At 44.6% G+C, this 22,229-nt stretch overlaps 1 protein-coding gene across 1 annotated transcript in view; it reads right to left on the bottom strand.

Annotated features, from left to right (window-relative positions):
• CSMD2 (CUB and Sushi multiple domains 2) overlaps positions 1–22,229 on the bottom strand; it is a 616,956-nt gene that overhangs the window by 335,039 nt on the left and 259,688 nt on the right. The window lies entirely within an intron of this gene.

Raw genomic sequence — 22,229 nt, forward strand, 5'->3', positions numbered from 1 at the left:
AGGAGGAGGAAGGGAGGGAGAGGGAAGGGAGAGGGAGGCGGGGAAGGGAAGAGAATGGAAGGGAAGAAAGGTGAGGGAATGGGGAGGAGGGGAAGGGAAAGGAGGGGAATGGAGGGGAGAGGAGGGAAGGACTAACTTTGAGAGAAGTGTCAGCAGTAAGCAAAGGTGTGGCTTGGGCCAGTAAAAGCAGCAGTCATGGAGGTAGAAGCACACTCATTCTGAGTGGTGATCCAGGTTGGAGGACCCAGGTTCAGGAACATGAGGTCTGACTCTGCTACACGAGTGGCAGGACTGGGGACACTGCCTGTAGAAGGCCTGGAGTTCAAGCTCCCATTTCAGGCCCCAGAAGAAACATATGACATCTGAATTGAGATGGGCCTGAAGGGACCCAGGATTTCCAGCAACACTTAGATATGCTCAGTGGGGGCAGGGTGAACCCCTAGGGGTATTTCCTAATCAGGAGGACGCAAGGGGCAGATTTAAAAAAAAAAAAAAAACGGCGGGGATTGGTGGACCAGACCAGTCAGTTTTTCAGTGGATAGAGGTATAACATGTGGCATCCACTCTTCTTGTTCACAGCACCCTGACTCCCTTTTGTGACCAAGGCTGGATCAGAGGGGAAGATCGCCTTGGCCATAGTTACTGGCTCAGTGGTGGGCATGTGACCCAAGTTGTTCCTATCAGGGGGGATCTCTGGGCTTGTGTAAGGAGTCCTGGGGGACACTGTAGTCCAGGAGATATTGACAGCCATTTGCCATCTCATAGCACCCAAGAAGGAGGCAGAGATGACAGAATCCCTGTAGCATCAGAACATTCTCCTAAACTTTTCATTGAAGATAACACATTTCATTTTTTCCCTGAGATGGTTTGACTTAGGTTTTTTTCTGCTTGACAATAATTTGACACAAATGGAATTGTGCTTTAAGTGTCTGTATGGTAACTAGATTTTTCAGGCAACAATATACTGTGGGCAACATTTCATACCAATCAATAAAGATTGAAATGGAATATTTTGAAATGGTTCTTTTGACTTCTTGAGGTACAAAATACTGGGCCAAAAGGCAAAGCTGATTTTTTGTCACCAGGTTATACACGCAACAGACCTTGCTAACTTCACCTCTAAGGAACCCTATTCTATGATAGAGGACCTACACTTTCTACTCTACTGCACTAAAAAGTAAAAATACATATTTTTGAACAGTCTTTTAGAACTGCGTGATGAGGGGATGAGAGATAATAGGGTGATTTAGAAATTCAGGGTCTGGAATCAAACTGGCCATTTGCAGAGGACTTCCATGTGCCATCCCCTGTGCTGGGTACAGGGAGGCATGTTACACACTACTGTTAAGTTCTTGCCCTGTAAAAACTTTCCATCTAATTACAGAGATGGACTTGGGTGTAAATTGCAGCACTGCAAAGCGTGGTGATGAAAGTGAGCACAGGAAGCGCTGGGGGAGGGGCTGGGGGCCACCCACCAAGCCTATGCTGCAGTCTTCATGAAGGAAGCAGCCTTATTCCACCTGACAACTTTGTAGGCATGCTAGTAAAATTCCCATTCCCCATTCCCCACAGCTGCTATTCCAACTTGGCTCTGCTTCCCTTCTAGCCCAACCTCCACTCTCTCAGGAGACACCCTCATTTTCTGCTTCATTGAGAAAATAGAGATCCGCAGATATAAGTGCTCTCAGTTTCCTTCATTCTTGAAATGTAATCCATACCCATCCTTTCTTCCTGGTCTCACCCCTCAAGGGGAGCTATCCCCCTCTTGCTCTCCCTGCCTCCCTGGGGCCCTTGCTCCTTACTATAAGGGTGCCAGCCCTCCACCCTCTACGATCACACAAGTTCACTTGATGTGATGGTGGTCCCCATCTTAACGTTGGCAGGACTTAGGGCAAGTTCTCAATCCTCTCAGCCTCATGTTCTTATCTGTGCATGCCTGCCTTACAGGTTGTTTTAGTGATTAACTGAGGTAATACATGTCAAAATATTTGGTACAGTCCTAAACCTAATAGGTAGCAGATATCCTTTGGGGTGGCTGATATCCTCTGGGGCAGTGGATAACCTCTGGAGTGGCTGTTCCATAATCCTTTCCCCATTTCCTGTGATCACATCCTTGTACAATCCCCTCCCATTAAGCGCAGGCCGGACCTGTGACTTTCTTCTAAACAATAGAATATGACAAAGGAGATGGGCTGTCACTTCTGTGATTATGTAATGATAAATAATACTACATATTGCTAGCCACTTTGCTCTAGGGATTCTCCTTGCTGCTTGATGAAGTAAGTGGTCAAGTTTGAGAAACCCATGTGGTAAGGAATGGCAAGGAACTGTGGGAAATGTCTAGCAGCTGAGGGTGGCCTCAGACCATCAGCCATCGAGAAACAGAAGTTCTCAGTCCACCAACCACAAGGAACTTAATGCTGCAGAAGCCACACAAGTGGGGAAGTGAATCCTTCCGCAGGCAAGCCATCAGATGAGAACTTGGCCCTGGCTGACCAAGGCCACAAGCAATGCACACAGCTAAGCTGTTACCAGACTTCTGACCCTACAGAAACTGTATAAATGTAAGTTTAAAACTATAAATGTTTAAACCATATAAGTGTATTTCGTTTTAAGCCACTAAGTCTGTGGTAATTTGTTACACAACAATAGAGAATACATTACTCAACAAATGCCCTCTTTGTTACAATTCTAGAAGAGACTGTCTTTAATCCTGTTTCTGTCTCCAGCCTCTACCTTGCCCATTTAACCTCCTTTCCTTTGTTACCAATCTCTTGTTACCAACATCTTGAAGGTGGAGGGCCACCTCCTACCCTCCAGTGCTAATTAGATCCTGACTTGTATTACTCTGTAGTGGTTCCAGTTGGGTTGTCTTGTTTCCAACCTGAACTGTGGGCTCTTGGTGGGCAGCAGCTGTGTGATGCACCACACTACTCTCTGTGAAGAGGGCCCCCACACAGCTATGCCCTGGCCCTCATGCTGCCCCTTTCTGGTTTCCTATGTGATTAATTATGTGAATGTGCATGGCCAAGTCAGAGTTTTGACAACAGTTTGCAGTTTCCCTGCTGAAAACTAACTCCATTAACAGTCCTTTATGAAAAAGACAACAGGAGGGTCTGAATCTGCTGGCTTCTAATGAATGTAATGTAATGACAGTGGAGGGAGAGGGAAGGAAGGAGGAGGAGAAGTGGGGTCGGGGGGGGAGCCTGGACCTAGAATAATGGGTGAGAGGAAAAGTAGGCAGACAATCTGGTGTGATGCCAGCATTCCAGGCCCACTCAGCTGGCCTCAGGTGCCCCAGTCCTTGAGAAGAGGAAGGCAGGCCCATCACCGTCTTGATGACTGAATCACTGCACTCTGATCCTTCTCTCCTCAAGCCTTTTGCTGTGTTCATGTAGTCATTAATTTATTTATTCATTTATTCAACAGATATTTATGTAAATCTTATACCTGCAATATAACAGCAACTATTCTGGTGCTGGGAATACAACAAGGTCCCTCATCTCTCACATTCTGGCAAGGAGAGTCAGACGATTAAAAAAACAACAAATAGGCCTGGCTCAGTGGCTTATGCTTGTAATCCCAGCACTTTGGGAGGCCAAGGTGAGTGGATCACAAGGTTAGGAGTTCGAGACCAGCCTGACCAACATGTTGAAATCCTGTCCCTACTAAAACTACAAAAATTAGCCAGCGTGGTGGTGTGCATGTGTAATCTCAGCTACTCAGGAGGCTGAGGCAGGAGAATTGCCTGAACCCAGGAGGCGGAGGTTGCAGTGAGCCAAGATCGTGCCATTGCACTCCAGCCTGGGTGACAGAGTGATACTTTGTCTCAAAAAAACAAAACAAAACAAATAAGTACACCAGATCAATTTTTGACAGTGTCAAGTACTCACAAGAAAACAAAGGTGGGTAATGAGATAAACAATGATGCGTAGGGTAGAGGGCACTTGAAATGGGTGGTCAGAAGTTTTCTGAGGAGCTGGCATTTGGGTTTGGATTTAAAGGACAAGAAGGAGCCAGACAAACCAAGATGTGAGAGAAGAGTCCTCCAAGCAGCAGGGCAGCAAGTGCAAACAAAGGTCCTTGCAGAAGCAAGCTTAGCATATTAGAGGGATGGAGGGAGGCCAGAGTGACTGGAGGTATGAACAAATGGGCGAGACATGGTTGGAAGGTGAAGGCCTTGGCAAGGAGTTAATGTGAAAATCTAAGTGCAATTGAGAGCCACAGAAAGATTTCGGTAGTGGAAAGCCACGTGCTTCCATCTTTGACTTTGTGTTACTGATCATTTCAGAGTCTTCAGAGACTATCAAGTGCCAACAAAGGGATTACCCCCGGCTCCTCTGAAGGAGTGCAAGAAAGAAGACACCAAACTCATGGCATTTTTTCCCTTTGGAAAGAGGGGAGATAATGAGAAGCCTCCACTTGGTATTCCTTGGAGCAGCTGTAAGCTAAAAACGAAATGTGGGAACTGTGAATCCTCTCTCTGGGATACGTTTTCTCAGGAAGTAGAGTAAATGGGTGGGCATGGGTGGCAAAATATTCCAGGGGAGTACTTCTTCCTGGGTCTTGTGGGGAATAACTTCCAACAGGCCAGTGATTCTCAGCTTTAAGCCTGTGTTAGAATCACCTGCAGGGCTTATTAAAACACAAATTGCTGGGCCTCACCCCCAGAGTTTGATTTAGTATTTCTGGGAGTTGGATCTATGGTTTGCATTTCTAAAAGTTCCCAGGTGATACTGATGCTCCTGGTCCTGGGACCACAGACAAGTTCTCCTTCTTGTAGCCGCTCATTCACTCAGCATAGAAGGCATGGCTCATCTGACTGGTGAGTTTGGGAGGAGGAGCAGACCATGGTCAGTTGGCCCTCTCCACGCTCCCTTTCTCTCCCCATCTCCCTAGCTGCAGAGCACATTCAGACAGGTCTCTAATCAGTTCATCAGTAATAAAGGTGATATGCTGATCCTCATCTGTTTTTCTCTTGCATCTGCCAATTGATTCTGCACTTGAGAGGGGAATAAGTATATTTATTTATTGGGTTTCCCTCAAATTCCAACAGAGAAGTTGATAATCAGTTGCAAAACATTCAACTGGCATCTGGGCCACACAGCAGCTTAGGAATCTTGGTTTCAGCCTCTACTAAAACATCAATTATTTGGGGGCAAAAATGTCCAGTTCCTGGGCCTTTAAGATAGGAAGTCAGGTCTGTGGATGGGGTGAGGTCACCAGGATGAGGTCACAAAAGCACTGATGCCCCTTTGTCCTGTCATGTGACCACTTGTCACACTTCCATCAAACATTACGTCCCCCACATTACAATGATGCCTGGGACATCATTGTAAATGGTGTCTGATGTGTAAGGAGTGCCCTACGAATGGGATGCCTGCCCTGGTCTCTAAAGGATGGGTTGAAAAGGCAAGAGCCAACACACAAAAAGATGGTCTCAAGCAAGATAAACAGTTTGGCCAAGGGCCCAAAGGGGATACGACCCTTCAGGCTGGCCCTGACCTCTGGGTTGGATTACCAGTGACACAATGAACATTTCGTTATAAAGCCATGCCTTGAAGTAGATGCATTGCAACAGCTCTCCCTATCCGGTGCTCCATTTCCAATGCTTCCTCCGTTCTGGCTGCTGGGTGACATTTCTATTTCTTCTCTTCAACAGTGAAATATTTCAGTGGTTGTCCATCACCTATGGGAGTCTGACATGGCATAATCAGGCCACTGGGGACTTGCTAGCTGTGCTGTCCCTAATATGCACTGTGGTAGGCAGTTTCTGAAACTGCTCCCAGTGATCCCCAACTCCTGAAATTCATGTTCTGTGTAATCCCCTCCCTTCGAGTGTGGGCTGGACCTGGCGGCCAAAGTGATAGGATTTCACTTCTGATGTTAGGCTATGAAAGGCTGTAACCGCCCTCTCTGGCTCTTCTCTCTCACTTGAAGCAAACTGACATGCTGAAAGCTGTCTTATGGAGAGGCTAATGTGGCAAGGAACGAAGGGTGGCTTCTGGCCAACACCCAGTGAGGAACTCAGATCCTCATTCAAATAGCCTGCAAGGAACTGAACCCTGCCAATAACTGTGAGTAAGCCTGGAATGGATCACTCCCCTTTTCAGCTTTGAGATGCCTGCAGCCCCAGTGGACACCGCCTTGTGACAGACTCAGGTAAACTGTACCTGATTCTTGACCCATAGAAACTAATAGGTGTTTCATGCCACTAAGGCTTCAGATAATTTGTTATAAACTGAAATGATGACTGCAGATTCTGGTATCAAGGGAGAGAAGGTGTCGTGACATATACCTAAAAAGGTGAGATAGCTTTGGAACCAGGCAGTGGGCAGAGGTGAGGAGTATTCTGAGGAGCTTGTTAGAGAAATCTTCAATTGCCTCAAAGACAACTGAAGACACTAGAAATGTGGACTTTGAGGATACGGCTGGTGAGGGCTTAAAAGAAGTGATGAACATGTTAGTGGAAACTGGAATATCTTTGTCCATTTTCTATTGGCTGTAACAGAATGCCTGAAGCCGGGTAATTTGTAAAGAAAAGAAATTTATTTCTGACAGTTACAGAGGCTGAGAAGTCCAAGGTCAAAGGGCTGCACTTGGTGAGAGCCTTCTTATTAGTGAGGACTGTGCAGAGAGGACTGAGCATGTTGATGTGCCTGCTCAGGTCTCTCTTCTTTTTTTTTTTTCCAGCAGAGTGAGATGGAGTCTCGCTCTGTTGCCTATGCAGCAGTGTAGTGGCACGATCTTGGCTCACTACAGCCTCCACCTTATGGGTTCAAGCGATTATCCTGCCTCAGTCTCACAGGTAGCTGGAACTACAGGCACACGCCACCACACCTGGCTAATTTTTGTATTTTTAGTAGAGACAGGCTTTCACCATGCTGGCCAGGCTGGGCTTAAACTCCTGACCTCAAGTGATCCTTCTGCTTTGGCTTCCCAAAGTGTTGGGATTATGGGCATGAGCCACCATACCCGGCCTCTTCCTGTTCTTATAAAGTCACTAGTTCCACTCCTGTGATAACCCATTAATCTAAGGATGGGTTAATCCATTCATGAAGACAGGGCTCTCATGATCCAATCACCTCTTTAAGTCCCCACCTTTTAACACTACCACACTGGGGATTAATTTTCCCAGACACAACATTTAGAAGACCCATGCAAACCATATCATGGAGGAGGGGCATCCTTGTTAGGTAGTGGTAGAAAGCTTAGTGCCACTATTGTCTGCAGTTACATGGAAAGCAAAATACGTACCTGATAAACCTAGTTATCTAGCTATGGAGATGTCCAAGAAAAGTGTTGAAAATAATTACTTCTTACTGCTTATGTGAGAAGAAATAAAAAAAAAAGTTAAAGTGAGCCAGGACCTGATAGTTTCAAAAATTATCAGTCTTCCAAGTCAGCAAAAGGAGCTAAAATTAAGAAATGGTTTTTGAGTAAGTACTGTCAAGAAAAGATGGTCTGAGATAAAGCTGAGGGTGTGACTGTGGAGCCTTTGGTTAAGACCTCAGAAAGATCAAAAGATCATGGTATTATTCAGTCATACAAAGGCCCTTTAAAGAGATTACAGGAGGCCTCATAGATCCTCCAGATCAAACAATAGGGACTCTAGGAAGCATAAGGGCTGTCCCTTGGCCATCTTTTCAAGAGGCTCAGGTTCAAAAGTGTTTAGTTCTCAAAGAAATTTGTGGGTTTGGCTTTTGTGTAGTAGAGAGAATCTCAGTGCAATTTACAGAAGACCCAAAAAGTTTTTGAGAAAACTTATCAGAAGAAACACAGTTGGGACAGAAAGAAACAGAGACAGTATAAAATAAAATGAGGTCATTGAACCCCTAAAATTATCATCAGGAAACAGGCTAAGAAAACAAGTCAGCTTTAAACACAGGCTTCCTTTCATGAAAAAGAAAGGGTTACTCAGAGGGAAGAACCAAGAGCTTAGAAGGTAGAGTGAAGGGTCATGGAGAATTATCCCCAGGCTTTTGAAACCTAACCAAGAAACTTGCAGTGTTTTCCTGTCTGGATTTCAAAATTGTTGTGGACCAGTGATGTCTTGATACCTCACATTTTCCCCTCTTTGACTAGCAATGTTTATAGCCATTACTCTAGCCCTAACCTGCCATTGTATGTTGGGCATGTAGGGGGCAGATAATTCATCTCTTTAGTTTTTTAAAACACCAAATCTATAGTTACAGTATTCTGGAACTTGTACTTAAGGAATTATACCCAAGAGCCTGATCCACACCTGCACCTAATTTAGATGACAAGATCCTGGACTTTCCGTTGATGCTTTCATGGGAAGAGATGTTTAGAGACTTTAGGAAGGAATGATTTTATTTTGTGTGTGGAAGGGACAGGAATTATTGGCCAGAAGGCAGATTTTGATAAGCAGCTTCAAAAAGGACTCTAAATGTTCTTTCTCATCCCCTCCCTTTGTGTGTGGGCTGGACCTAGTGATTTGCTTCTAAAGAATAGAATAAAGAAAAAGTGATGGAATGTCACTTCTCATATCAGGTTGTAAAAGACCATCACTTCTGTCTTATCCTCTCTCTCTGGCTCTACTTTCTGGCTTGCTCTGATGAAGCAGCTGTGCTGAAAGCTTCCCTTTGGAAAGGAACTGAGGGCTGTCTCTGGTCAATAGCACTGAGGAGCTGAATCCAGCAAACAACTATGTGAAGAAAGTTGGAAGCTAGTTCTCCCTTCCAGTTGAGCTTTGAGATGATGGCAACCCTAGTGGACACCTTGATTGAAGCCTTATGAGAAATCCTAAGCCAGAGAACCCAATTAAGTCACACTTACGTTCCTAACACACAGAAAATATGAGCTAATAAATGTTGTTTCAAGCCACTAAGTTTTGGAGTAATATGTGACACAGCAACAGACACCTAATGCATCTGCCCTAAGGTCCTGCTACACTGCATTTCCCCCAGAAACACAACACTCTCCCCTTCTCCCCCGGGCCTTTGCACATACTACTCATGGCTGGAATCATCCCTCCGACCTTTTAGGTCTGGTAGACTTCAACCTGTTCTACAAGACTTAGGTCAGGTATCCCTTCCTCTAGGAGGTTCCCTTTGATGCTCCCAACTCCCTTCTGTGTTCCCATAATAGCTTATGTAAGTCCATACAATGCCATCCCAGTGTACAGTACATTATAGCAATTATTTGTCTCCCCAACTGGTAGAGAAGGGAATGGATCTTGCCTGATTCATCCCCGTGCTCTAAAATCTAACATAACCCTTCATGTGGCGTAGCATGATAATAGCACTTTTATTGAAAGCCTACATCTTACCTGGCAAGAAATAATTCATTGCAGGATTTGGGCTTGTGTTAGATGATGTGGGTGCTGTTTGAGACCATTTAATCTAATTATTTTGCTTAAGAAAAACATTCAAGGAGAGAGGTACTTTAAACACTCCATTTTACAGATAATACAACTTGAATAACAGGTTGGGTGCTCAGCTCATGATTGATAGAAAATGAACAACCGAATCATAAGAGGCATGTTGTTTCTTCTGTCCTGTGCGTCCCTTCTCTCAGGAACTCTGAAAATACCAGAGTTGGGCCAGAAGGCCTCCTAGGCATCTGGACATCCACTTTCTGCTTGATTGGTTATGTTACGTAGTTTGGTATTTCCAGATCAATACCTGGATCTATCCCTGGGTGTTTCAAAGGGAGGGCCTTGGCTAGCACCCAGAGAGTTTGATGGGCACCAAAAACCACACCTCCAGCTCTTTACCCACAGCTGTGCCTCCGGCTCCCAGACAGAATAAGCATTTTCCTCTCCTCACACCCTGTCATTATAAACCACGTAAATTCCTCGATACCCATGTTACAAAGAACAGATGCAGCTCTGTATTTTTAATGCATTATCTGCAATTAGCAGCAGTAGGCATGGAAGAACTCTGTGGTCCCTGGGGCTGTCCCTCGCTGATGCAGCTGTGAGTGCATTTGCGACGAAGAATCTGGCCAGGCTCCTCTGGCCCACACAGCCTTGGCAAGTGGGTGAGAGAACTTCCATGTGCAAAGTATCTACTCTGCTAGGAAGTGGGAAGGGGTTGCCAAGGCCTGATCATCACTCCACTGCTCATCTAGCCCCTCTCCCACCTCTCCATGCTGTCTAAATACCTGAGAGGATGTCCTTCATTGGGATCCCAGAGACAGGGCAGACAGCAGCCCCCAATGTCATGGGCAAAACAGATTTTTCTAGGTTTGAGGTCTGCAGTCTAAAGATCTGTGAAACGCAAAGAGAGAATTCTTCAGTGTCCAGGGAAAGCATAAGTGAGGGACTGCATGGACTTCAGAAAAGAAGGGGGATGGTTAATGAGAGCAAATGTACCCTCCCTAGCTCTATCCAAAGAGGAAGGTCATTTCTTGTAATAAACATCATGCCCATGACTGACATGCATTGGGTGTTTACGGACTAGGCCCTATTTCTAAGTGTTCTCCAGGCATCATCACTTATGATTCTAGAGGCAGTATCAGCCCCTGGCCAGTGACCACCAAGGGCCTTGCTGTAGTTGACAAAAGTTGGGTTTACTGACTGGTGGCAGTGAGGTCGAGAATGCACACCGCAGGGAGCTGTGCAGTGTCTCAGTAAGGGGGTAAGAAATAATTGACTGTAGGATTCAGGCTTGTGTTAGATGTTTGGGGGAGGGTACAAAGAAGCAGAGCTTTGCCCTGGATTCGAGACTGTCTGGAGTAGGTGTAATTCTCTGAATGGGTACTTCATACATTTTCTTTACAAGGCAGGGGGAATGAAGGAAGATGGGAGTTGTAACTGGTAAAGAAGAAGCCATCATTCACATCGGCCAAGAGGTGGAGGGGGGGCTGCTAGGTCATCTTTGTATTTTGAATAATGTTCTTGTTTTTGTCTAAGTTCATAATTTTGAAATGGTCTTGTTTTTGTCTTAATCTTTCATGGTCCTAGAGTGGCCTTGTTGGGTGTTGACATTGGATGAAATTGTTTATGGTCAATCGGAGAACCCCAAGCTCTAGGTGTGGGTGCCAGCCTAGCTCTCAGCAGAACAAGGCCTTACTGATGGTGCCAGGCCAGCTTCCAGCCATCAGGGGCTGTTGTTCTCCTTCTCAGCAGGCTCTGTTACTATGCCAGTTCACAGAAATAAAGAAATCGAGGCAAAGGCAGATTAAGTAACTGGTCTTAGTTGTCTCACAGCTGGGAAGTAGCACTCAGATTCCAGAGTCCCTGAAAGTCAAGGATCAAGAGACAACAGAGGGAACTAAAGGGGAGAGTTTGTAATTACAGGAAGCCAGGATGACCATGAGAGGAAGTGGTCAAGAGATAGAACACGGGGTTTGTAGTCAGAGATTTTCACCTTGGGAATCTGTCCTGGCCACTTACTAGCCACATGGCCCTGGGCAATTTGTCGAATATCAGAAATTCACTTTATTCTTCCATATAATGGGAACACCAAAAGCTGTTTTCAGGGTCATATGAGCATAGAATGAGAAGACATGGCATAAAGCACTTATGTACCACTTGGGGCACAGATGCTACCCTCAGCATTTACTGCATGCCAGGCACTATTCTAAGTTTCTCACATGTATTTACTCATCTATTACAGCAACCCATTATAACCTGTGGCTTGCAGGTGAGAAGATGGAGACACAGAGAGGTTAAGCAACCTGCTTGAGGTCACACAGCTATAAAGTAGCAGAACTCAGGCATCCTGGCTGCAGCACCCTCACTCTACCATGTGTTATAGTAGCTGTGGGGTCATTGCCCCTTCCCTTCTCTCAGTGCTCCAGATCATCAGCTTCAAGACTCTAGTCATATTCTGATGGTGATTTAATGCCCTGGAACTCTCAAGGCCCCAGACTTTTGCTTGCAAATGGGTCTACACTTCTTGCTTGGCTCTGGTCCGGAGCACATTCATTTCCTTTTAGAAGGTCAAAACATTCTTGGCATGACAGACAATATAGATTCAGCTTGCTGCAGTCTATAGATCAAATAAAATATAGTATTGCCTTATTGGTATTTCTACACCTTTCAGTAAGTAGTAGAGTCAGAGAAAACACTGATAAATGAGTAAAAACTAAAGAGGACAGGAGAATGACTCAATGCTGCAGCACGGGCCCTGTTTTGGCATGACTGATGTGTGGGCAGAAGGCAAATGGCTGCTGAGAGGAAATGGGCCAGACTTGGCCGGTCCTCTTCTATCCTGTAATGGCAGAAAACTGTCCAAGATGGCTATGGCGCACAGCCCAGGGCTGACTCAGCATTGCCTTTTCCTAATCTGTTGAGTGGGTTTATACATTGTATCACAAGTTCTGGGATAATGAGAGGCCAGGATTCCTGGGCCCAACGGCTCCCGTAACAGAGGTCCTGTGTGCCGCGACCCCTCCTCCAGTCCTTGTTCCACTGGACTTGTCCCCATTGTCACACTGGGGGAGATGAGGGCCTGGAACTCAGCAAAATTCTCTCCGTGGTTTGATGCAATCCCAGATCCTCGCCATCAACCTTTGTGAGGCTCATCTGTTCTTAATCATATCTCTAAATCCCAAGGCATTATAAATCTGAGAATTTGGGGAATTTAGCCGCTTAGAGGATTCATAATAATCACAAAATCCCTGGTATTTACAGAGCTCCCTTTTGCAGACTGTGAAAGCCAGATAGACAATACCCTAGTGGTGAAGACACCCTGAAATTGCTCTCGAGCGTCTCTTCACTGAATGCCAGACCCTTTATATTATTTTGTGTAGCTCAGGGAGGCAAATTGAAAAGAATACTTTCCTCCATTACTTCCTGAGAGAGACCAAAGAGAATATAGAGAGCTTAGGTTTATGAAGAAGATATGCCCAGAGTTGCTGCCAAGCGACTGCCCTCCTCTCAGGACTGCCCTGCTGGCTATGCTGGTACCAGCTAAGCTTGCCCCTTTCTAGCTGCAGCTAATTGGACAAGGTGTGGACATTCAGCTGGTGAGTGGAGCCAATCAGATTCTCTCTCTTCATAGTTTGAATTAAGAGCTGTAGAAACTGGGAGTTGGTTCCTCGAGTTAGATGGTCAGGCAGACTCAGGGGCTGGAGTGACCATTTGGGACCATGCGCACTGACTGACAAGCAGAGAGGAGGGGAATGGACCATGTAATATCTGAGAGTTGGTTTTCAGCACTTTCTGTCCCATGTATTTGTTCAGCAAACTCTCTGATTCCTAAGCCAGGAGCCATCCCGTGAGGCCATTACTGCAAACAAGCTGAAAATCCTGCTTTGTTTTCTTGGACGCAACATGCTTTCCTTCAGCTTCAGTTGATGATGAGGCCAGCACCACATGGGATAGATATCCATGAGATGTGAGCAATGACAATTCCCGTCTGATGGGGACAGACAGCCTCACAGGTGAGTGGGAGACCTGCATGTGGTCCATTCCAGACACCCCTGCTGTTTTTATTAGAGGCCAGCAAGGGCTTCCCTTGAGCTGCCATGTGTTGGGCACAGCTGCCCCTGACCTCTGTAGCTTACAGGAGAAGGACTGAGCAAAGTCTCTTCAAAGGAGCCATTATTGTGACTACACAGCCATCTGCTACCCCCATTGATCTGACAGCGGCAGCAGGAGCTGAAAGCAGCAGATAGAGGCCCAGGAGCACAATTCGATGAACAGCCCTCATTGATCCATTTACCTGCTTGATGGCTGGTCAAATGTCTGAAAGACACCCATAGAAGGTCAGAGCTGGAAGGACACCTTAAAGAGGTCCCAGGACAGTCCAAGACTGTCACAAATGGGAAAAGCAAGGCCTAAAGATACTACTGAGATGTGACCTTTCCAATTTCAATCAAGGGAATTCAGATAGCTGCCACTGTTTATGGGACAGCTTTGGGGAGGGGGACAGAGTATTGCTGTGTTTTGTAGTCCTATTTGCCACAGGGAGTAAAGCAAAAAGAATATATATTTATGTGAATCCATAAGACTGAATCATAAGCTCTTGAAGGAAAAGAAAAAGCCCATTCTTCTCACTGAGGTAACAATGTGTTGTCACTAGATCAGAACTCCCACTGTCCCTAAGCCACAGGATGCAGACCAATACAATCAAAGAGTTCTCTCAGCTGGAGGTCCCAACTGGAGTGTATGAGTTAGTGGCTTCTATGGTGCCAGCTTTTGCCCGGCCTTTGCTTGGTCACATATTCAGGGTCAACTTTCCCTGTCCCAGTGACAATTGTCTCCAGCAGGAAATTCATCATGAGCCCCTTTTCCTCTTGTCAAGTGGACTCTGGAAATAGTCTTCTATCCTCCCCCTGACCCCCAACTAAGATTCCAGGAGCCAGGGATTTAGTCTCTGGAATCCCTGCATCCTTGATCATTAACCACTCCACCTAAATGTGGCCCATCTGTCTGACTGGTCTGCTCCAATCTCTGGTTCCATTTCTTGCTCCCCCATGGGCTAGCAGTTTTGTGAAACTCTTTCTGAATGGTTGGACTTTGGACCTACTCTCCCAAGGGCTAGGATTTATATTCCCGGTATCTATTAACCCACAAGTGTCCCTGACTTGAAAGTTACACAAATACCTGAGTCATGTGACCACCTCATTCCCTTAGATTTTGCCTTCCCCAAAATGCCAGTCCTGATGAGGGTAGGAGATTTTGTCTTACAATCTTGGATGGTTGATAGCAAGCACTGGTAACTGTCCCCATTCCTGCTCTAACCAGTACCGTCATAATCATGAGTATTGGTTTTAGACAAAGAAAGAACTGGCTTTAAATGCTGTTCCCACTACTAACTGTATGAACTTGGCAAGTTAGCAAACCACATTCTTCTGATCCTCCTTCTTCTTGCCTATGTAAAGGGTGAATTAAAACCTACTCAAGGTGACAGGGGTAGAGCAAATGAGAGAACAAATGAGAACAATGAATACAAATAACTTAGCATAGCGCATCACACCTCATACTAATATGTAACACTCATTAAGAGTTTATAATATGTTAAGTTCTATGCAAAGTGCTTTGTAAACATTACCTTATTTAATCTGCACAATAATCTAGTGAGGTCCTATCATCCAAAATTTTAAAAAGAAAAACCTGAAGCCTGAAAGGCTAAGTAAATGACTCAAAGTTAACAGCTGGTCAGTGGATGAGCAAACACTGATTGTGACCTCATGGGGACCAAAGATTATGTTTATCTAATTTAATGTCATAGTATAATGCCTATTATATACCAGGCACCCCAAAAATGTATGTTGAATGGGTGTATAGCTCCCAAGTCAGTGCCCCTTTGCATAGCTGGGTTCAGAGCTCAGCTCTGCCAACTTACTGCTTCTCTCTCTCTCTCTCTCTCTCTCTTTGAGGGAGGATATAAAGCTGTTTTTATTTCTGCCAGCATTTGTGTTCTTATCCCTAGTATGGCCATAACTAGATCTTTTAATATATTCAAACTTTCTATCTGAATGAATACATTTCCATACCACCTACTCTTTAATCAGAGATTAAGAGATCTTAACTCACAGATTCAGCACTTGGACAGAGCTAGGATTTTTGAGCTAATGTGTAGTGCTTGGGATTTGCATTTAAAAACTATTTACATTAAAGTATGACCCACATATGAGAAAATACTGCACTCTTCACTTCAGGCTCAGTGGTTTTGGCTCTCTCTTTCTTCTCATAGTCTATGAGATGAGAGAAGATTTCCATAAAGATTTTATGAGTCCAAGAGAAACATTACTCAAACAGGATTTATTTCAAAGGCATCATTCGGAAATGTGGCATGTTGTTTAAAGGGGAAGCAAAGCTCATGTTGGTACAGTTCTTATACTCAAATGAAGTCCAAATTTTGCAGACTATTCTCTTAAGATCCACCAAGTGAACAACTTCTTCAATTTGGTTCAAATTAGCAGAATATAAAGCATTTTCAGCATTTCTGGGCTCATACTTGAAACCAGTGATAAGTGACAATAAGAACATGATTTTTCTCCATTCACCCTGAGACAAGGAGAAAGGTAATTACTGTCTTGTTATTTTCACATCTTCATTCTCTGGGACAAAAATGTATTTATGATGCCCAGATGTGCCAGGCACCGTGCTCAACACTGCAATGCAAACAAGACACATTTTCTGCTCTCAATGACCTCACTGGCAGGAGAGAAACATGTACCCATAAGCAACACACTATACAGCGGGATAAGAGTTATGATAGAAATAGATACAAGCTGGGAACTCACTCTGGAATTCTGTTGGGGCATTTATTGTCTTTAGTTTAGTGGACAAACTCCTACCCATTTTCCTGCAACTCATCTCTGTGAATCCTTTCCTGATCCTCTGAGACAGAGTTAGTTTTCCTTCCTTGGGGTTCCCACATACGTTGAAGAAAGGCAAAATGACAGCTACAAAATAAGTAATTATTAAGTTTATATAAACTGTTCTGTAGGAGAAAGGGGCAGGAAATAATTAACTGTCAAGGAAGAAGTGGAGATGCCTGAATTAGTTCTTGAAAAATGCGGGGAAGGTCGTTTTGGCTAGGGAAAGCAGGAAGCACAAAGGCAGGGCAGTATGCATTTATAGAATGCCAAGCAGCTCGGGGTAGCTAAAGCAAGGTGCAAGGGAGGGAATGGTGTGGGGAACTGAAGATGATAGGGAGGAAGTGACAGAAAATGAAGGAGCTGAGTTGGAATGGAGTTGGATTATGAAAAACTTCTGCTAGAAAGTTTGTTCCTAACCCTGTAGGTGGTGGGAGCTCTCAAAATACATTTTAACTTATTTTTCTGTATGCAGAAAGTAATATATGCCTATTGTAAAACTTAGAAATACAAAAGAACATAAATAAAATGCATTAGTACTGTATATTTAGTTTAAACTACATATTCAGTTTTGTATATTGATTTTTTAACTTAATATCCTATATTAAGCAATTTCCAATTTCTTTGAATATTCTTTGAAATTGTAAATTTAATTGCCGCACGTTGTATCAGCCACAGGTGCCACAGTTTATTAAACCATTAATATTGGACATATGCCGTGTCCTTTTCCCCATTGTAATAAATAATGCTGCAGTGAATATCCTTGCACGTCTCATTTTGCACTAACCTCTCACTATTCCCTAGTTCCTTGGTATAAATTCCTACAAGTGGTATCCACATTTTATACTTTAATTCTTACTGTGAAAATTACCCTCCCCAAAACTTGTGCCATTTAAATCCCACCAACAGGACATGAGGCTCTAGGAGGTTCAGTGACTTGCCTGTGATCGAACAGCTGTGAGTGGAGAACTGGAATCAACTGTGAGTACTGGTATCCACGGGGCTATGGCAGAACTTTGGCGGGGATATGGGAGTGGGGTAGCCAGGGTTAATTGAGTCTGGAGGACTGAAAGTGACTTAGGTGAAGATTGATGGTCTAACGAGACAACTTCAAAGGACAGGCTGTCAATGGACAACACTTGTAATTTCATACTTTCTCTAAAGCTGCCGATGTCATGACTCTTCCCACTTGAGAATGTTCAGACCAAAGAGAAATGAAACATATCTACCTTTCTGTTGACTGTTATTCCTTTGTAGAATCAGGCATTAGGCTGGCATTAGTGATAAGGGCACATGTGAAAACTTGTCTGTTCCTCTAAAATTTGGTTCAAGGAGGATTCCCCATTAATGCCCTGGGTTCACTGAACAGGTCAACACTGGGCATATACTTCAATCATCCACGAAGGAAAATGGAGGTACCCATCTCTTTCAGGTCACAGGATGCTTTCTCAGTTGTTTCATAATTAAGAAATGACTCAATAAACAATGAAAGATTCAAGATTCACCGTTCTCAATCCTCATACCTTGAATTTACTAGCTAACTTCCCCCTTTCCTTTCTTCCTTCCATTCTCCCTGCTTTCCTTCCTTTCTCTTCCTCCTTTTCTTCCCTTCGTGGCTACAAATATGGTCTAGGGCCAACAGGAGCACCAAATTCAGGGAATCAAGTTATCAGAGCTCCATATCTTAGATATCACAGGCTTGAAAGGGATTCAGAGCCATGTCCTCCAGCCTGCTTCATAACTTCCCTCTACCACACCTCCAACTGGTGCTTGTCCTGCCCCTACCTGACTCTTCCAGTGGTCTCCCCAAGGAAGCTATTCCATTTTATTACAAAGGTTTTTGCACTGAGTCAAGGTTTGGCTCCTGAAACTACCCATTCGTTCGGTTTCTGCCACTTATTTAAACCTTCTTCCGCAGAATGAGCATTTAGCTACCAGAAAACAGGTACCATTTTCCTCTCAGTAGGTGATATCTTGGTGTATGTCTTAGGCTTTAGAGTAAAAAAGACCTGGGCTTCCAGTTTCGAATCTGCCAGAAGCCAGCTGCATGTAGCTGGGCAAGTCGCTAAATATCTCGGAGCCCCAGATTATTTCCTTGACAATAAATGATGATATGTTTACTTCACCTCATTTAGTGAGGACTAAATGAACTGTCAATAGTGTGGCAAATTGCGGATGGTTGTTAGATGTTGGGTCCCCTCACAGTTCTCTTTTTTAAGTCAGTATTTCTCTAAGGTGATCTCTGACTAGTTTCATCGAGATGGCCTAGGGTGAGTACTGAAAATGTAGATTTCTGGGACAACTCCTAATCAAGTGAGTTATATTCCGTGAACATGAATTCTAGACACTTTCATTTGTTTAGTTCAGAGCAGTATCCGTGGAGCCAAGAAGTTAGAAGACCTTAACACATATTGGAGCTCTGCAAGCCTTCTCAGGCAGTCCACCATCAAGGACTCATATGATTCCTGGGACACATGCCTTGAACTCGGAAACAAAGCCCCACTTTCAAGTTGTCTCACTCTTTTGCTCACTCTCAGGTAGAAACTTTCCCTCTTATTATGGAATGTGGAGCGTGGAACTTGGAAGAGGTTGGGAAAGACCCATGCAGACCAGGGCTCTTCAATGTAACTTGAAGGAGAAGGCCAGCCCTGGAAGGAGAAGAAGCTGGGCAGGGCAGGCCTGGGGCTCATGGGCCAGTGCAACAGATTGGAATTCAGGGGACTCTCTAGGCCAGGAAGGAAGATAGAGGGCCTTCCATGACCACAGCAGACACACAGTGGACACCCAGTGGATTTCCCAAGCCTTTCCTTGACATGCTGGATGCCAGTGCAATCAACTCCATGCCCACCCTCTCTGGTGGATGAGGCTAGGTTCCCAGGATGTCCTAATACTCTAATTTATTTTGCTTGTCCTCTCATCCTCCCTCTTTCCCTGTTGTCTCCCATTTGTAAGTGCTCTCCATGCACATAACTATGCTGATGGCTCCTAAACATCTATTTTCAACCTTTATTCCTCCCCAAACCTTTAAATCCTTACCTCCATCTACTTCTGTTGTCCCAGGGGCATCTTGAACTTAAGATGCCATCACCCCCTTTGCCACTTCCTGTCATCCCACACACTGGCCAATCAAACCAAGGGCTGACAGCCGACATTCCTCTCCCCCTCGCCCACCTTGGCTTTGTCCCTCAGGTTTATTGTATTGCTAACCAATTGCTGCTGTTTTTAAGTCTCTTAAATCCCTCTCTCCTTTCAGTCTCCACTAATACAGCCTGTGTTAATTCAGGCCTCATCATCTCTCACCTGGGCGACAGCAACAATGAGCAGCTTGTGTCTGTGCCTGCATCCATCCTTCCATCCTGTTCTCCAGCAGCAGCCAGGGTGGTCTTTCAAAAATGCAAAGCTGGTCATGTTCCTTCCCTGCTGTAAACCTTCCAGTGGCTTCCTATTGTCCTCAGTATAAAATACAAATCGTCTAGCCTCTATCTATCTCTCCAGGCTCATCTTCTCACCATTTTCCATATCCTTCCAACTGCTTTCCCAAGCATAGAACCTAAGAACTCCCTATTCGGCCAGAGCCAAGGGCTCTTGGCTGACCAACCCCCACTGAAGACCATGCTTCCTGATTTCTGCCTCTGTCATTTCCTTATTGTCCTTGCTCCCAATCCAGTTCACTGTCCAATTCAACATGGACAGGAGAGACAGGGAAAGAAGAACAACTGTTATAATTATTGCCAAAAGCTGTGTGCTGTTACTATGCATTTTGCATAGTAAGAGTTCACATTAAATTTCTCATTTTAATTCTCACAGTATCCTGATGGGACAGACAGATAAAGAACCAGAGACCCAGAGAGGTTAAGTAGCTTGCCCAAGGTCATGCACCAGTGTAAGCAGTATGGATGATTCTTAAGCCCACATTGTTTGACCTCCGAGGCATATCAGAAAACTACATCAAAGAACACGCACAACTCAGATCTATTTCCAGTGGCCTATGCAGAAAAGCTACCCTGCTTGAACGGAAACCCCTTAAGATATACATCCTCAAAAACCTAAGTACTTAGCCTGGCTTATGGAGGAGGCAATGCAATCTACCACAAGATGATTAGGACAGCAACGAACTTAAATCCCAGCCACTGCTGGAGAATATCTGCCTGTGAATTCAATTTGGTTCAATTCAATCCGATTTAATTCAGTGCAGTTATCAAGTGCCCACCATGCACCCCATAGGGCTGGTCCAGAGAGAAAAGCAGATGCCCCTCCTGGGAAATCATAACTAACCCAGCCATGGGACACCACATGAGGAAGTAGGAATGGGGGTTCTGGGATCTGGGGTTCAAGGCAGGAATCTTTCGGTTGGCCCTGGAGCACTTAGAAGAATTTACCAAATTCCTATGCTAGTGTCTGGTAGACAGCAAGCTTTGTAATTTTTAATTAGTATGAATTCTATGCCCAGATTTCTACAAAATATGTGTATGGAGAAAGATACCATCAGTTTAGTCTAATATATATGAAAGAAATTGGAATTGATGAGTGGTCAAGGGCATGGGATTGGGTGACAGAAGCCTTGTCTCTATTACCTCCTAGCTGAGCCATCTTCGGCAGGCTAGGTTAACTTTCTGGGCTCAGTTTCCACATCTGTCAAAGGGGAATGAAAATAATAGCAGCCTCATAGGGTTATTAAAAGAGTTAAGAGAGATTATGTATATCAAGTGCTTAGCCTGGCCCCAAGTGCCTAGAAAGAGGGCAAAAAGTGTTAGTTAATATAATTCTTATTCTGCGCTGGTTAGCTTGAAACAAATAATAATTATAATTCCAATACCTAGTCTGGTCACTGATGCTTAATAAACATCTCCTGAATAAAGGAATGCATGAGTGGAATGCACAATTTAGGAGTGACAGCCAGCTACAGGGTACTGGATGCTGAGCTAAGGCTCTGGACTATACTGCATGGATAACAGGAGCCATTGGAGGGTTTTCAAGCAAACAGCATGGCCAGATATAGTTTAGAAATGTCACACTGAACCAGAATAGAGGATAGGCAGGAGGGAGAAACTGTGGAGATAAGCAGGAGGCTGCTTCAGTGTTCCAGATGTGAGACCACCTGAATAAGGTCGGGGGTACCGGTGTTGCAGAGAAAGGGAAAAATCGGAAAGATGCTTAGGAGGTAGAACTGGCAGGACTTGGCAACCAAGAGATGGGAGCAGATGACAAGATGACAACCACCCACCTCTGTGCAATATCCAAAAAGGAAGAAACAAGTTAGGGAATCAGGGGAGAAGCTGATGACCTCTCTGGGAGCCCCCAGCTACTGTTTTCACTGGGAATGCTGAGTGCTGCTTGTTCCTCTGCCCCAGCACAGAGCAGAGGTCTAGTAGCAAGGTTCATGAGTGGCTGACCACAGCGTGGGGCACAGTGGGCAGCTGATGGGAAATTCTCCTGCATAACAGATCTCAGAGCTTACAGCTGGGGCCAGCAGCCAGCCGCAGGAAAGGGTTTCCTCTTGGCAGACAGGCCTCGGCCAAGGGACAGGAGTCATTCCTAATTGCAGCATGTTTTCAAGGGGAAGTCTCCAAAGCTGTTTAGAAAACAAAACCTCTGAAAATAGTCCAAATAAAGGGAAAGTCACTCCCATTTGTTTATAGTTACTTTGTGCTGAGCACCATCACCAGTTGGTTCTCACTCAGCCTTCAGTACGACTGCAGAAGAATTAGCTGCACATTTTACAGAAGGGGGCACTGAGACTCAGAGCGTTTTTTTTTTTTTTTTTTTTTAATTTATTTAAATACGACCATTTTTCAGTGGAGGAATAAGAATTCAAACCCATCTCCCTGACTCCAAAGTCCATTCTCTTTCCCCTATGTCATATTTTATAATCCTTAATTTTAAAAGGCCTCTTTCCCCAGATATTCACATACCATGGCAGTGTAAAATGATCAAATGCTTTTAGAAAGCAGTTTGGCAATAAGAATCAAGTGTCTTAAAAAATATCC

This window comes from Cebus imitator, unplaced genomic scaffold (assembly GCF_001604975.1).
Source record: "Cebus imitator isolate Cc_AM_T3 unplaced genomic scaffold, Cebus_imitator-1.0 Scaffold51, whole genome shotgun sequence".
NCBI lineage: Eukaryota > Metazoa > Chordata > Mammalia > Primates > Cebidae > Cebus > Cebus imitator.